Here is a 15,615-nt window from a genome sequence, read left to right on the forward strand (position 1 = left end):
AAAATGCACATCAAAACCATAATAAAGGGCGGCCACAGTGGCTCAGTGGCAGAGTTCCCACCTGCCACGCCAGAGACCAGGGTTCGAGTCCCAGTACCTGCCCATGTTAAAAAAAGGAAACACAATGAATTACCACTCCTAGAATGGCTAAAATTTATGATAACAGCCAAAAGAATGACTGGGATATTGAGCAACCAGAATTGGGCTTTGGAAAACTGTTTGGCAGTTACCTATAAAGTTAAACAGGGCTATCCTGAAACCTAGCCATTCCCCCACTAGGTATGTATCTACCCAAGATAAGTAAGAATATATGTCTAAGAAATAGACTTGTATCAGAATGTTTATAGCAGCTTAAGTTAATAGTCCCAACCTGGAAATAACCCAAATGTCCCTCCATATGAGCATAGATAAGCACATGGTATTATGTTCGTTCAATGGAACACTCATTAGCCATAAACATGATGATATTCTGATTCCCATAGCAACGTGGATGAGTCTCAGAAACATTCTACTGAGTTGAAGAAGCCAGACAGAAAGTGTCCCTACTGCATAAGTTCATTTATATGAAGTTCGAGAATGGACAATACCAATCTCCAGTAATTGAAATCAGAAACGTGGTTGCTATTGGGTCAGTCAAGAATGAGTGCGAAGAGGCATGGGAGAACTTTCTGAGATGTTGGAAATGTTCTGCATTTTTTATGGGTATTTTTGTTACATGGAAGCATGCATTTATCAAAACTCATTGAATGATACCTTTAAAGTCTATTTTCCTATGTATGAAGTTTACCTCCGTTAAAATAACCCAGTCTATATGACTCCGAAGACCAGGATCTTTCTATCATTCTCTGCTGAGAATCAGGCAAAAAGTTAGCAATGGGGAAACTTACTGCCCTGAAATGAGGCAGCACATTGGGGAAGAAAAGAATGGATTCCTCTACAAGAAAGACACATGTGAGCAAGCTGTTTCAAAGGGTAAAGGTGACATAAAATTTTCTAATTATCTAAAATAACTATTATTATAAACTGTTAAGGCAATTTTGCACTCTAGCTACCAAGATAAGGGCTTTGGAAACACTGGGCTTTTTGTCAGTTATCTATTGCTGTGTAACAAGTTACCCCCAAAACTAAGTGGCTTAAAACAACAAATTTTATTCTCTCACAGTTTCTGTTGGTCAGGACTGCAGTGACAGCTCGCTGGGTGGTAGAAGCCCAGGGGCTCTCACAGTGTTGCAGGTCAGCTCTTGGCAGGGACTGCAGTCATTGGAAGAGGGTAGAGCCACTTCCAAGTTCACTCCCTTGGGTGTTGACAGGCCTCAGTTCCTCACTGGATGTTGGCAGGAGGCCTTAGACCCTTGCCAAGCCAGACCTCTCCACAGGCTGCCTGAGTGTCCTCACAGCTGGTGAGTCAGCCAAGAAGGGGGTCCAAGAAAGAGCGCAAGAGCAAAACGTGAGCCGCAGGGTCTTTATACTCTAATCTCAAGAGCAACATGTGATCATTTCTGGGTACGGTGCAGGGCAACATGCCAGCATGGAACCCAGGAGGCGGGGATCACAGAGGGCCGGCTCGGAGGATGGTTCCCACAGTATTTTTGTCCCTGCTCCACAACTCACTACATGTGTAATTGGGAACAAGTTCCTTATTCTGTTATAGACCCAGTTTCTTAATCTGTGAAATGGAAAGAAATAATTACACCTATCTCAAGGGATTAAGTTGGGCAATGTTAAGAGGTGCTTAAAATAGAGGATGAAACAGTAAATTTTGATAATGTTATCTTAAAATACAATTTAACTGGTATAGTCATAGGGACATCTAGGATCACTCTCTTGGCCACGTAGCCTGCTTAAACGAGCTTACACTGGCCGCGTAGGTAGATCAGCTTTGTAAAGCAGCACCTTCCTTCTAATGTGGACCCTGACTTCTATAAATGAAGTATAGATAGTAGCTCCTCCCAACTTCTGCTTTATAACTCCATGGTTTTAGTCTTTTGTTTGCTTTCCTCCATTAGACTGAGAACTCCCTTGAAGGAATTCTGTGCCTTCCTCTTTGAATTCTCAGCCACTGTTGGACGTTCATATTGATTCTCAAATAGCCAGTGTTCCAACAGTATCTGCTGCCTACAGACATTTTACAAAGCAGAACACCCTGAAGGTGAAGTCAACTGTCATGTATGTATCAGTCAGTTAATGCCTGAATAGTGCCACATAACAAACCACCACAGAACTCAAAGGCATACAGCAATGACCACTTACTCTCATGCACATGCGCCTCCAGGTCAGTTGAGAATCAGTTCTTCACTGTGCTCAATTGGGCAGCTCGTCTTTAGGTTGTCAGTTAGCTGTTGACTTGGCTCCTTGCTGCAAGTGAGGCTCAGGTCTGCTCCACATGGGCCCACTGTGGGACCTGGACTGAGGGGGAGCACCTAGTCTGGGGAAGCTCTCCTCAGGCATCAATCAGCAAAAGCACAAGGGGGCGAATAGAAGCATGCATTGCATTTCAAGCCTCTTCCTGCTTCATGAATGTTACCATCCATTGGCCAAATCAGGCCACATGGTGAACCCAAAGTCAGGGGCTGGAGAAGCATGTGCTCTGCTTGCAATGAAAACTGGGGCCAATAAATCTACTACTGCAGATAAGGTTGTAAGATCTATGTAAGAACCAATTACTGCTAGAAATATTTGACTTGTTGGGATGATTTGAATATGGTGCTTTTACTTCTGTAATTGGGAAACACCTGAGAAATGAGTCAAACTGGAAGTCTGGATGAAAATGATGTGATACAAAGAACACATAGATTTTTGATATTCAACCCTACTTTCCTCCACTTGTTGCAGCCCTTTGGTGAGTCTTTTAATCTCTCTGAACCTCTTTTTCCTCAAATGTTGAGGTACAGACCTGAGGTACACTTACCCAGGTAGTGAAAATGAACATAAATTAACATAAATGCACTCATTTGACACTCTTATGTGCTTAATGCTTGTTTCCTATCTGTTCTGCTAGAGTGGCAGGGAAGATGGAGGGAGCTTCGATTTTCCAGCAAGCTTCTGAGCCCTAGACTAGGGCAGGGAAGGACTTGGCTTTCCAAATTGGAAAAGAAGTAATAAGGGGAAATTCAGACCACATTCACTTTCTTATTGCTTAGAGACAAATGAGTGATTAACTGTCATCCATTTTAGGTACTAAAACACCAAGTTATTGCCATAGAAACATAATTACAATGAGTAATTCAATGAAAGTGTTTTCTGAAATCTTTTTGAATTGAAGTTCTAAATTTCTATCTTTTTTACTCAATTCATTTAAGCATAAGTCAAAAACTGTAGCACCTGCCTTATTTTCTTCCAAATCAAATCAGTGAGTTATTTGTGGTAATTTTATTCAAATGAAATGAATGAAATCTGCTCTTACCTTATTCTGAGTATAATACTTCCATCTTTTACTTAGGAAGTGGGATCTAGCCAACTAAAGCAATCTAGAGTTTCATTGTTTTGCTTTTGCATCCCAGTAAAGGTCTGTGAACAGGTCGACAGCTGTTGAGAAGGATCTTCCACAACATCAGAATAAATCTGGATTCTCTTTGCTGGAGAATTCCAAAGAAGAATTCTTTAAAACTCACGAGAGACCTCTTAGCTCTTCTCTCGTCTGTCCCTCTATTTCACACCCTTCAACCAATAAGCCAAAAGCCAACATACATTGTACACACAAAATACAGTTCAAATCCATTTCACACCCTTTGTCTATGACCAAGCTTCCAGCTATAGCCTCTTGAATTGTCTCTCTGCCCCTACTCTAATCTTCCATCCCAATTCATTCTCATGTAAAAACTGCAATGGTCTCTAAAACACCCAGAATAACATCAATCCTCTCTCCTTCCAGCCTCTCAAAGGCTACTTATTGTAATGATGATAAAGCCCCAGATTTGGTCAGGGGCCAACAAGGATCTATTTCAACCTGTGTGATCTTACCCTGCCCATGTCTCAGCTTCATCTCTAGTTACTTAACCCAACCATGCTGATTTCTGGCTCTTTGATGTTCTAGACTTTCCCACCTTAGGATTCTTACATAGGTTGTTCCCTCTGCTGGAATGCCCCTGTCCCTACTCGTCACACATTGAGAACCTTCTCATTATTCAAATCTCAACATCAATGTCACCCCCACATAAAGGTCTTCCTTGAGTCCCCAAATAAAGTAGATCATCTGATTATTCTCTGCATCATCCCAGTCATTTCCCTCTTAGTACTTAACCAAATTAGTTATTATGTGTTTATGGTTTGACTTGTTTAATGTCTGACTCACTCATTGGATATAAGCCCCATAATGCCAGTGATGATATCTGTGTTTTGTTCACCACAGTAAAACAGTGCAGTACCCTATGCCTGTCCCTGGAAGATGTTCAATAATTCCTCCATAGGGAGGAATGAATGAATGAGTGAGTAAATGAAGGAAGCCAAGAATCAATATTTATAAGAGAACTAAAATACCCTAAAGCTCCATCAGAAGATGCTCACTGGAGCATTGCCCATGGAACCAGTGGGAATCTACTTTGAAGTCAGGGAATACTCCTGGGGAAGAAAAAAATCCAGCCTAGGGGCAAGAGAGCCTAATACTGTTCTTTATCTGCTTCCAATTTCCTGGGTGGCCCTCAGCAAGTTTTGGAGTCTCTTTGAGCCTCAGCTTCCTTGCAGTTAAAATGAGAGGTTACGGTCAAACTGGGGATGCGCAACCACAAGGCCCATGGGTGCCTAAGGATGCCCATTTTATCTTATTTTAGGGTAGTTAGTTCTGTCAAATTTTAAAATGTTCTTGACTCCAAAAATATTAAGAAACACTGGATTAGGTTGACTATAAAGTGCCATATGTCTCTGACAATCTGTGCTTCCATAAAAGGAAGATGAGTGTACTGGTCAAGATTAGATATGGCAAGATATGGAAGAGACCCAAAATAACAGTGTCTTATACAAGATTAAGATTTATTCATGTCTCTCTCTCTCCTATCAGGCTGGAGGAGAAGATTCCAGAGCGGGCAAGGATTCTAACTGCCAGAGGCCCAAGATCCTTCCACCTTGTTGCTCTGCCGGGCCTGGCATGCGGCCCTTGTTGGACTGGATATTCCACCCCATCGCTGTCTAGCCACCAGGATAGAGGTGTGGGAGAGGTAAAGAAGGGGAACACCCCTGTATTTAAGGACAGTGGCGGAAATGTCACCCAGCATGGATACCAGCTTCCCTTTGGCTATACCGGGCAGAAGGAAAGGTGTAGTCTTTAATCTGAGTAGCCATCTGCCCAGCTGAAGAGTGGGGATTCTGATACCATGGAATAGTAGGACAATGAACATTCTTGGCCAAAATCAGGGATTCTACCTGAGTCTGAAATAAAGCTGTGTGTCATCGCTGCCTACCTCCACTAGGCAAAGGGAAATTAGGCCTGCAGGCTGTTCTGAGTCACTGGGGATTTGCACATCTTGGATCATCTTGTAGACGCTCAGGCTGTGAGGGAATTTAAGACTTGCTTTAATCCTGTGCTTTTTGGCTGCATAAATCCTTCCTTAGCAGCATTGTGGTTTCTTCCTGTGTTTCATTTATCCCTGTACAGAGTGAATATCTTCCAAGTACCTTCATCGACTGCATGTAAAGGTATGGTGCCAAGCCCCATATATGGAGTCTCTGCTCCCAGGGAGCACACAGGCTAGTGGGGAGGGAGACAACAGACCATATACTTATCAGTTCTGATGTAGGATGGCAGGAACACAAAGAAGGGGACTCAACCCAACCCTCTTGGGAAACTCATAGGTCAAGAAAGGATTTCTGTAAGGGGGAAGAGGGCTAAACTGAGTTTTGAAGGACCAGCAATGCAGCATAGCACTTGGCATGGAAGAACGAAAGCAGCACTTAGCTATGAAAAATGATGATGCAAGGGAGAGAGGAGTGGAGGAAGGGAATAAGGACATGAGAAAGAAAAACTTATTGCACAGAGAAAACAATGGCAAGGCATTTAGATTGCTGATCCTGTGACAATTACAACTCATCTTAGGCTAAAAAATATATATGCAACAGTATTTTCATTTTTGGAAAATGGTGGTCATGTTTCGTGGAACAGGCAGGCTATGCCCTTTTCATGAAGAAACCTCCATTATGTCATGTCTTCTGTGCTTGTTTGTATGTCCGTCTGAATAGCAGAGGGCAGAAGTCATACCTGTTTACCTCTGTCTACTCAGACTTTAGTAGGCATTGACACAGTAGCAGGTTCAATAATTGCTTTGCAAATAAGTGAGCAAGCTGTATTAGCCTGATGAAGTGGGGCAGGCCTTCTAAGCAGAGGAAGCAGCATGTAGAGAGGCAGAGCTTCAGAGAAGATGGAGCAGCAAGCAATTCTTTTCTGCTCACAGATAATGTGCAGAATTAGGGTGGAGGGAGTGAGGCTGTGGGATGAAAAGATGGCCCTGCAGATGTACTTCCTCAGGAAAGTTTCACCACCTTCCATGGAGTACAACACTGACAGCAGGAGGCTTTCTCTCATGGTGCTACCTTCACTTGTAACCATGCCTTGCGCCATGGTACTTCAGAGCACAGGCTCAATTTCTGAATGAAAATTTTGACTCTGCCACTTACCAGCTGCATGATTTTGGGCAAGTTACTGAAAGTCTCTAGAATGCAATTTTCTCATCTGGAAAAAGGGGCTAAAAATACCTGGCTTATAAGCTTTTTGGATGGTTTTAATGAAAGAATTCACTCAAAGGGATTAGGAGAGTACTTTTATCATTAGTGCTTAATACATGTTAGCTATTAGATTAGGTAGATGCACAGACAGATAGATGATACAGGTGATAGATGTAGGTAAGGAGATAGAGAGATAGAAAGAAAGAAAGATAGATGGATGGATGATGGATGATGGATGATCCTTGTGATTAGTTCATTAAGGGGTTTTACCCTACTACATTAAAAGTGAGAGGCAGGAACACATCTAACCATTATGAGGGCAGCCTGGCAAAATGTCTGGAATGGAGAACTCAGTAAATAGAGTTTATGGGATGAATGTTGAAGATGCAGCTGGAGAGGTAGGCAGAAGCCAGATGACATAGGACATTGTGAGCTGTGCTAAGAAGTTTGGATGGTACCCTGAGGGCTAGTTCAGATCCTGGAGGGAAATTAAATGGTCTGATGTACAGCAGCATGGAGGGTGGGTTGGGGGGAGCAGGCGGGAGGCCCAGAGACCAGTCACTCCCCACTGGCCGGCATCCAGCGTAGCCCTGGCACTAGCTGATGAGAGCCTGAATGGAGGAAGAGGCAGCACAGAAGGAAAAAGGGTTCTTACTTCCTCTGTGACTGCATTTAGGTAATTTAGCATCACTCAAGCCTAGTTTTTGTATTGGGGAAGTAGAACTAAGAATGCAATTCTCCTAGGGATTTTGTGGGAAATGAATAAAATATATGCAGAGTGATTGATATATACTCAGTCTGGTAGATAATCAACACATTTTACTCCACTTCCCTTTCCCCTTTCCTTTGCTAACACATTTCTCCCTATATCACACACACACGCACACACATGCACACACATATACACACACACACTCAACTTCATTGGCTAGTATTTAGGGAAATATAGTCTAATCTTTTAATCATAGACTCCTAAGGGTGGAAATACTCTTCAAGACCAATTATTCCTACCTAGAGACCTGTAGAAATGGCAGGGATCCTAGGTCACAGCAGGTTCACACCTATACAGAAATGAAGAACCAGAAAGATGAGGTCATATAGTCAAGGTTGCACAGCTTGTAGGTATTACAGGTGGTCTGAGTTACATGCCACTGCTGATTCCACAGCCATCACCTCCTTTTCCTACTGAAAGCCAATCCCAGGTACAATGGGGGTGTCAGCCCACTCTAGGAGCATTTATGAACCATGTTCACAGACCACGTGTCCGCCCCAGACAAAGCTGAAACCCTGGAGCAGTGATATCGGCGATGGGCGGCACAGGAAGTGTCTGTCAGGGACTTGCCACTTGCTTTCCTTATATTACTCCTTTAATTATTATTCCCATTGTACAGATAAAGAAACAAAGACTCAAAGAAATAAAATGATTTCCTATAGGTAATAGAATCAGGATTCAGAAACATTCAAACATTAAACACCCTCCGTTAAAGAGTTTGTATTTGAGATGTGATTGTGTGCCAGACACTCCACTAGGGACAGAGTGCTCTGCCCCAACCTGGCAGCCTTACTCCAACCTCCAGGCTTCCGGCCACGGCTCACTCATGCAAAGTCCCTTGAAAATTTCATGTATTGAACCCCCAGACCAATTTCTCTTCATTATTCTGGTATGGATATTTTGTCATCATTTTAAACTGCAATTTGATATGATTTATTCTCCCTTCATATCCTACAGGATGTTGAATTTCAAGTCCATTTAATTGAATAGGTGGTTGAGTCAAAACTATGCAAAAATAATATGCTAAGATAGGAGGTAGGGAAATGCGAAGATCAATAAAATAGGATCCTCACCCGAAAGGAGCTTACAGTTTCATGATAGATAGTGTAAGGCTTAAACAGAGGTACTAGACCAGAAAGTGAAAGGGAAGATAAAATGGCACTTGACGAAGTGTCTGTCTACCTCACACAGCTGGGTGCTTTCCAGATGGCGTCACACATAACTTTCACAAGAGCAGGCGGAAGCAGAGAGAGTCGAGAGCTCAGAAAGAGTAACCGAGCTACTCTCTGGTAGCTCGTGCTGCTAGAGCTAGTGAGTGATTCTGACCAAGTCTGCCTGACTCCATTCATTACCACACACCATCATCACAACACATCATCACCAGAAAGCAACTAGATGGGGATAGAGGAGGAAACAATATTCGGACTGAAAATCTCCATCGCCTTTAATTGTTCTCTTGAAAATTGGCCTTAGAGATCACCTGGTTCTAGGAAGGCAAATGGATATGTATGTCATGGGCCAATGGGAAAGGCAGTTTCAAAACCCCCTGATTGGTGGGATAAGGTCTCCATGGCCAGAGAACTAATAGTATTTGTATGTTGTTGAAGAACGTGAAATTATTCCCAGGCCTGCTGCTTTGGTTCCCAAACCCACAGTGGTGGTTGTGTGTGAGTTTCAGGCATAAGGATGACCTGGTTAAGCTCAGGTGGTTGGAAAGGTGATAGGACAAGAAAGGTTCAGCCTGGGAGAAAATAGTTGAGATGGTGCTGGGGTCCAGACCAGGCGAGGGATTCAGGGTGGAGACATCCAGTGCTAACAGAAAGAGTCTAAGAAGATGGTCAGAAGACAGAGGCAGATCAGGAGACACAGGCAGCGAGGACAAAAAGGGAAGAGTAAAATCCTTGCAAACAGCCAAGGACCGTGAGATAAAACCAGTACCAAGTCCTCAAAACATGAGGCAGGTCAGGTCCAGACTCAAGAGGGAAATGAATATCAATTGGAACTATGCTGGTCAGTTTGGATATTCTAATGCATTTACTCCTCCCAACTGCATCTAGGATAGCTGCTGTAACCCAAGTTTATGGATTAGGAAACTGAGGCTCAGAGAGGCTTGTCACAAGCTCTCACTGGAAACCTGGTCTTTTATTTCTAAGTAAACCCATCTTTCCACTGCACCAGTGGTTCTTCATCAGGGGTGAGCTTGTCCCCAGGGATATTTATCAAAGTCTAGAGAGATCTTTGGTCATCAAAACCAGGGTGTGATACTGACCACTGAGGGTAGAGGCCAAGCATGCTGATTGCTGTCCTCCAATGCCAGGGCAGCCTCTCCCCCATTGGAGAAACGCCTGGCCCCAGATGCCAGGTGTGCTGTGAGGAAAAGGCCTCAGCTATGCCCTGGATGCAGAAGCCATGTGTTGTCCTGCAGCTAGGCCGGGAATCTGATGGCATTTGCCTGGGGTTTAGACGACGGATAAGTGAATTCTTCTCACTGTTGCCAAAAATCCGGCCCTTACATTTCCAAAAGGCAACATAATGATGATAAAGCAAAGTGCATTGGATTGGAACTCAGGCTTTATTTGTACATTTATTGAGTGCCCACTATATCCCCAGCACTGTTTCAGACTCAGAAGATACAGAATTGAATAAAAATCTTAACTCCTGCTGTCTTGGAATTTATATTCTCATGAGAATACAGATAATGAATACCTCAGCATGTGGCTGTGATGCAGAGTTTTTAAATGAGAGAATATGTGGAAAAGGGGGGAAAAGAACAGGTTCCTGGCCCTTCACATTTCAAGAATCAGAAAAGGAGCAAGACCCAGCAAAGGGGATGAGACAGAGCAGCATGGGGTGGGAGGAGAACCAGGAGAGTGTGGGTGTCCTAGAAACCAAATAAAGAAAGGGTTTCAAAAAGGACAGAGCAATCCTTTAGTCAGAGAATGTGGTTGCAAATTCTGGCCTCGCCACCTTCTTTCAGTGAGATGGGTCATGTGGCTTCCAAAAACGTGTTTATCACCCAGAGGCTCAGGTTATTCTCCTAAAACTGGGGACCTTGAAGATTTCCATGAGAACAAAATCAGCCAGAAGATATGGAGTCCCTTAGGAAATTGCTTTATGGATGCAAGAACTCCTCATAATGCTCTCCAGTAAACCGAATCCAGATTTTGGTTTCATGGTTTTGTTTTGTTTTTTCATTTGAGAATATCAAAACAAAGCAAGGCTAGTGAAGGGAACAGGAGGAGCTCTTGTCTGACAAATAGCAATGTCAGCCAGCCCAAAGTAAAGCAGAGATGATGCAACACAACCAATGGAGTGCATCAGAAACAACCTGATACAACAGCAGAGGGGAGATTGTTTCAAGTTGGTTAAGGATGCTCTGGCTAAATTTTTCTTTTGTCATTTTTTAACACTTTTTATTGTGAAAAATATATACAAAAGAACAATAAGTATCAAAGTACATTTTAACAGTTCAAGAACATATTTCAGAGTTTGGTATGGGTTGCAGTTCCACAATTTTAGCATTTTCTTTCTAGCTGCTCTAAGACGCTGAAGACGAAAAAGAAATGTCAACATGATTCAGCTGTCATACTCATTTGTTAAATCCTAACTTCTCTGTTACAACTCCTCCTTCTCCTTTGAGCCTTTTCCAATCTTTAGGGGTTTTTGGGTTATGCCCATTCCAACTTTTTCAACGATATGAAATAGAGGATGGAACTGGTTGATCTTCTTAGAGAGACTGGCACCTCTGGGTTTCAGGATTTACCTGGCCTAGGGACCACCTAAAGGTTTTAAGTTTCTGAAAAGTAAACTTAGTGCATGTAACTTTTGTAGGGTCTCAGAGAGAGCTGTGGGTATTCTTTAGGGTTAACAGGAATGAAGTTGGTTGGGGTTTGGCAAACCTTTTTAGTAATATCTAGCTGAAGCCTGCATAAGAGAGTAGCCTCCAGAATAGCCTCTTGACTCTATTTGAACTCTCTTGGTCACTAATACCTTATTATGTTATATTTCCCTTCCTTCTTCTGGTCAGGAAGGCATTGTCAATCTCACAGTGCCAGGGCCAGGCTCATCCCTGGGAATCACGCCCCATGCTGCCAGGGAGATTCACACCCATGGACGCCATGTCTCACGTAGGGAGAAGGGTGATGATTTTCCTTGCAGAGTTGGGCTTAGTGAGAGAGAGGCCACGTCTGAGCAACAAAAGAGGTTCTCTGGGAGTAATTCTCAGGCATAATTATTGGGAAGCCTAGCTTCTCTGCCACAGAAATAAGCCTCACAAGAGCAAGGGCTTGGCCTGTTGACTTGGGAGTCCCTAGTCTTTGAGAGAGTATCGGGGGTTTCCCTGGTGGGAAAGTTTTAATAGTTCCATATTTTTTCTCAGTCTCTCAAGGGACTTTGCATATCATAATTTATTTTTAACAAATTTCCTTCATGGGCAGTTTCCCTGGCATTAGAGTAGAGCCAGCGTGGTCTAAAGAGTTTTCTATTGTCTGGTGGGAGGAGAACCTGAGGGTGTTTCCCCAAGGATACTTGAAAGCTTTGGGGAAAGTGAAAACAGGAAATACACGTCAGGTAGGTAAGCCCAAAATGTTCACTAAGGTGATGACTCACATTTTAAATCTAGGAGGAACTAAAGAGAGATCCTCGATTCTTAAAAATAGCAAATGTCTATGTTAGATTTACCCTAGGCCAGGCACTTCTAAGTGCTTTGAACGTATTGATGTACTTTATCCTTATAAGAATCCTATAAGGTAGATACAACGGTGACCCATTTTACAGATAACGAAACTGAGGTTGAGAAGTTTCTGGAGATCACACAGATACTAAGGGGCAGAGCTGGGTGTGAACGCAGAGTCCATGCTCGTAACCCCTGGTCTATGTTCCTTGTCACAGCAGAGATGAGTTAGCAGATGCAGACAAAGGTGAAGGGGCTCAGCCAAGCTTGACCTTCTGGTTAGTGACAGGCAAGGGTAAGCTTTCCGTTCCTCCCATCTGTGAGAACGATCACACGGTCAATGTTCTTTTGGAAAATGAAGTTTCTGGAAATTTTAGGACCTTTATGAAGACTGTCTATGAATGGTGGGAAGGGGCAATAGATTTCATCAGAGCTGCAGCTGAATCAGCCTCTACGCCAGGAGTACCCCGACAAGGCTTGGACGGTGCTGTTCTGCCTGCCCCGGGTCTTCTCCCCAGGCTACCAGCCTCCTGGGGAGACAGTCTGGGCCCCCCGTCCTCACAGACCTTCAGCATGGCTTTCCCAAAGGCCACACATCCAAGGGAAGTGAAAGTCTCTCCCTCCAGCAGTTCTGCAGCGTGCAGAATCCTTGGGAGCAGCTTCTCAGGCAATCCCGGGGAAATCACCCAACCAGCAGCCAGATACGTGTGTTTTCCTCTGGAACCCACACAGCCCAGAAGAGAATCAACGAGGCTGAGTTAAGGTTGTTAGAACAATCTGTTACGATTGTAGAAATCCAGGCAATACCTGGAAAGCACATCTCAGGGAACAATTCTGGGCCAGTGAGCAGTGTGGAATGATTGCCTGGCCGAGCCTGGTCCTTCCCTGCTACCGCCAGTCCTGCTTCTGCCGGTCTCTGAACACCATCTGGTCAACAACACCTCCCAGGGGCCTGGCCCAGCCTGCCCGGGGGGGATGACACCCTTCCCTTTCTCTGTCTTTCCTTCTCCTGCTCTGAGCAGGAAAATCCAGGATGAGTTCTGCAGTGAGGAAGACATTTCCTTTCTGACTCCCATTTATTGGAAACGAAGAGGATATGCCTGTCGGTGCTAAAGTTGATGGGAAAATAAAGAGAAGAGTGGACTTATTTCTGTACTTTCGAGATTAAAAGCACATTTTTCCTGATTGATCTTGGAACTTAGATTTTTTTACTCAACAAAGCAGGAAATTTTAAAAAGGTATATTTTTTTGTTGTTTTGAATAATTGAACAAAGAACATCAGCTGACTACCTACTTAATATGGATAAATTGATAAGGATGGATGGATGCAGGGGCAGTGGACGGCAGGTGGGTGTAGGGGTGTATGTATGTTGAGGTTGAAATTTACAGAGGTATTGAAGGTTCCTAGTGAAGCAGAGAACAAGTTACTGGAAGACCACTAAACCCAGGCTCTCTCTTAACTATACATTTTGTTGAGATATAATTGCAAAGCATACAATCAATGATTCACTGTATCATCACCTAGTTGTGCAATCATCATCACACTCAATTTTAGACGATTTTTCTTACTCCAAAAAGAAAAATAACAAATGGACATAAAAAAGAGAACCCCAAGTGCCCCATACCTCTTATCCCCCCCATTATTGACCCCTAGCATTGGTGTGGTACATCTGCTACTGTTAATGAAAGAATATTAAAATATTACAGTTACTATAGTTTGTAGCTTGCAATATGTATTTCTATTTCATATATCAGACTATTATTATCTCTTTGTACAAGTGCCCTGCATTTGTACTAGTCATGAAAGAACTTACCTGTATTTCTAGTGTTAATCATAAACAATGCCCAGCACAAGGTTCTCTGTGTTATACAATCCCATATTTTAACCTCTGGCTTTCCTTCTGGGTCTCTTTTTAAAGCTGTTTACATGCCTACTAGGTGCCAGGCACTGTGCAGAAGGGTTCACATAGAAAACTCTTCCTAGCCCTAGGGAGTGGCTACTATTATTGTAGTAAACTCAATATTTAAACTCAAAGAGACTGTGCAACATGACCAAAATTATTCAGCAAGTGGCAGGATAGTTAACTTTCAGCAGGGTGAATTTTTACCCAGTAGGAAAAAAGGATTGGGGAAAACTAACAGAAACTTTATCCCTGTGTCTTCCTTGCCACGGACTGTTCCACAGTGAAATTTCTCCACATGGGTCGTCCCCCCACGGTGTCCTGCTCACCGAGCAGATGTCCCTGACAAGGACCCAGCTATGTCTCTGCACATCTCATCGTGAAGCTATGGCCATTATGTTAATACACAGTTTGCATTGTAGCTATCCTTCTTTCTTCCATTCTTTTCCTCACTTCTGCTACCTTTGGTTTGCAATTTCCAAATGTAACCTCAGCACTTAATCTTTTTCTCAGGCTCTCTTTTCTGAAAACTCGGGAGACGTGAACATTCACAAATGCCATATTTGTAATTCTGAATTCAGTGTCCAGCTGCTTGTGACGCCTCTACCTTTCATCTCTAGCCTGGCAGAGATCCCCAGTGAACTCGTCATTCCTCCCACTGTGTGATTCTGTCAGAAGAGTTTAAGCCTAGGAGTTGAAACCTTCTGGGGCCACAAGACACCACATCTACCACAGCTCCTTTGAATTTCCTAAGACCAGTGAGTGAATAACTCAAAAACTGCCCCCAGAAATAAGTAACACATGTAAGCACAAATTTCATAATTTCAATGTAAGACTATACTTATCATGATTTTATAGTAAGTTCTAGCTTAACAATTTCCCACCAGGCAGAAAACTCCCTGAGGGGATGGACTGAAAAATGTCTCATTCACCATTGCCTAGTCTTGAATTTGTCACATAAAGATAAAGTTGTTGACTGAGTCTGTGACAAGTGCTTCTTTGGAAGGCTGTGCAGCTCACAGAGCTGCCCCCACAATACCAGGGAACCCCGTGGCGTGTCTGCAATGCAAGACCCCGAGGCCAAACCAGAGCTTGTGGATCTCAGGTGAACACCCATCCCTCTCTCTCCTCAGAGTTTGAAGGTTGGAACAAAAAGATAGAAATTAAAGACATTCACAAATTCTTTGTCCATACATAGTGTGAAATGTGATTTGGTTATGAAATACCACCACCATGGCTGGGTGGTGAGGGAAAGCCAGTGGCGCCCAACATCCCGGTGTCTCCTGGCTGCTGGGTTTCTGCAGGCAAGATAGCCATGGTCTTCAGTGAGCTCAAAAACACCAGAGGAAAGTGTAAATAAACAAATGAATGAACAAGAGCATTAACGACTTCTGTGATATTCTACTAAGGGGCGGCTTGCCCCCTCCCCACTTTGGCCCTTATTTCAGAATCTGCCCCATTCCTTGGACCTGAGGATTAAGGTCTCTCCATACTCAGTCAATTACAGATCGTGTTCCATGTCAGCATCCCCCAAATGCACAGTTGGATTCCTCTGAGTTGCCTAGGCAGCTTCCTTTAGCTTTTTTCCCCTTCCATTGTACCTCATGTCCTACCCGTCT

General features: G+C 43.4%; 1 long non-coding RNA gene across 2 annotated transcripts; it reads left to right on the forward strand.

Annotated features, from left to right (window-relative positions):
• The first annotated feature begins 497 nt into the window (after positions 1–497).
• Positions 498–15,369, forward strand: LOC143686526 (uncharacterized). 2 transcript variants are annotated; one of them, XR_013177237.1, is made up of 3 exons: positions 498–978; positions 4,994–5,150; positions 14,510–15,369. It is a non-coding gene; the product is annotated as an uncharacterized LOC143686526 (long non-coding RNA). The 2 variants fall into 2 exon arrangements; XR_013177238.1 differs by lacking the exon at positions 14,510–15,369 and adding an exon at positions 5,588–5,629.
• Positions 15,370–15,615: the final 246 nt, after the last annotated feature.

Source organism: Tamandua tetradactyla, chromosome 6, assembly GCF_023851605.1.
Source record: "Tamandua tetradactyla isolate mTamTet1 chromosome 6, mTamTet1.pri, whole genome shotgun sequence".
NCBI classification, from domain to species: domain Eukaryota; kingdom Metazoa; phylum Chordata; class Mammalia; order Pilosa; family Myrmecophagidae; genus Tamandua; species Tamandua tetradactyla.